We start from the raw sequence: 2065 nt of genomic DNA, 5'->3' as shown, positions 1-2065 counted from the left end.
ACACACATATATATATATATATATATATATATATATATATATATATATATATATATATATATATATATATATAGTATATATGTATGTATGTATGTGTGTGTGTGTGTGTGTCTTAAAAGATCAAATTCAAGGTCAGGAATGCAATACGATAATTGTACAAATATGTTTTTGCAGATTCACTAAAGTTTAATGTCGGATGATTTTCCTCAATTCTAATTTTAAAACATTCGTCTGCTATTATTGAAATTGGAGTTTCATTTCCATACATAAATAAAGTATGCTAGAGCACTGCTTAATGAGCATTAGAAAAAATAGATAATTGACCAAAAAAGTTTCTTTGGATTCCTTGAGAGGATTTTACTCTTTTGTCTAAAACTAATATTTACTTGTAGTTTCCTTTGAAATGAGAGGCAACTGCATAAAGGGCAGTCAATACTTTACATCAATACTCTTTATTTAGTAAAAGGAAAATAATACCTACACAAACATGAAAGATATTCTTCGGACCTTTTCGGTTTTCTCTTGGTAGTCGAAACTTATCAAAGGGACCGATAGTTGGTCATTTGATTTCTCTTTTGAATTTCTGTTTATGTTCAGAATTGATATACACGATGAATATTTACCTAATTCATCGATGGAGAAATTGTCGGTAGGGGTTTCTTAGTTCCCACGGGGTGGACAAAAGTGTTGGAGAGAGAGAGAGAGAGAGAGAGGAGAGAGAGAGAGAGAGAGAGAGAGAGAGAGATAATTAGTGTATAGCGTCATAACCGCAAACTAATAGAGTTATGGAAATTGAATCACATTCGTTAAAACAACTTTTGGATTTTAATCAGAGTTAATTAGTATCTCTAATGTGTTCAGTGGAAGTGGATGGGAGGTCAAAAAAAGGTCACATTATTCGGTATCAGTTTCTGTTTTGGCTAACTTTTATATTTTCCTTTTTTTTTTCTTTTTTTTTTTACTTGCGTTCTTCGGGCCTGGGCTAGGTAAAAGCAATGGGATGCATCTCAACGGCCACCACAAGCATATAAGTTCCTGAAGCCTTGCCTTAGGACTTCAGGCCTTGACTTTCACTGCTCTAATGTACACAAACTTTCACCACAGACCAAATTTCTTTCGTACTGAGAACCTCAGCATTTATTCTGATTTCTTTTTAGACTAATAATAACTACCTTTACATGGTGCTTTGAGCTTTTGCTGTTCTTCTGACACCGGGTTAGGATAATAGTGTCGCTTATTATTCCGTACCCTTGATAAGAGAGAGAGAGAGGGTTACAAAGATTAGGATGTCTCGAAGACTTGTTAGTCCATCTGAGGAGACATAGTGAGCTCACTTATCTCTAGGGGCAGGTTTTACTATTCATTCACAGTATCCTAACGAATTTTTCTAGATTTCTTTTAAACTCTCCCACATTGTTGCTGTTTACAACTTCTGGCGGAAGTTTATTCCATGAGAGAGAGAGAGAGAGAGAGAGAGAGAGAGAGAGAGAGAGAGAGAGAGAGAGAGAGAGAGAGAGAGATGATTTTCACTGAAGTTACGACTCCTTCAAAAGTGCGCAAATATATTTAAACGAAAAGCATAAGTGATAATTAAACAGAGTTGAAGAACGAGAGGTAAACATATGTTCTAAACGTTACGATTTGCACAATTTTGCTTCGTAAATATACCGTACTCGCAAATGGTAGTTTTAACGATTAGTAAGTGAAGCTTCCTATACAATAGTAATATTATATCTATCTATCAGTTTATATATATGTATATATATGTATGAATGTATGTATACACACACACACACACACACACACATATATATATATATATATATATATATATATATAATATATATATAGATAATTAGATAGATAGCCATAATATTACAAGTTATATAGGAAGCTTCACTTTTTGATCGTTAAGACTACCATTTGTGGAATCGGTACATATATGAAATAAAATTGTGCATATATATATATATATATATATATATATATATATATATATATATGTAGGTTTATATATATACAGATATATACAGTATATATATGATATACATATATATATATAATA

Source organism: Macrobrachium nipponense, chromosome 37 (assembly GCF_015104395.2).
Source record: "Macrobrachium nipponense isolate FS-2020 chromosome 37, ASM1510439v2, whole genome shotgun sequence".
Taxonomy (NCBI): Eukaryota; Metazoa; Arthropoda; class Malacostraca; order Decapoda; family Palaemonidae; genus Macrobrachium; species Macrobrachium nipponense.
Note: the sequence above shows the minus strand (reverse complement) of the source record.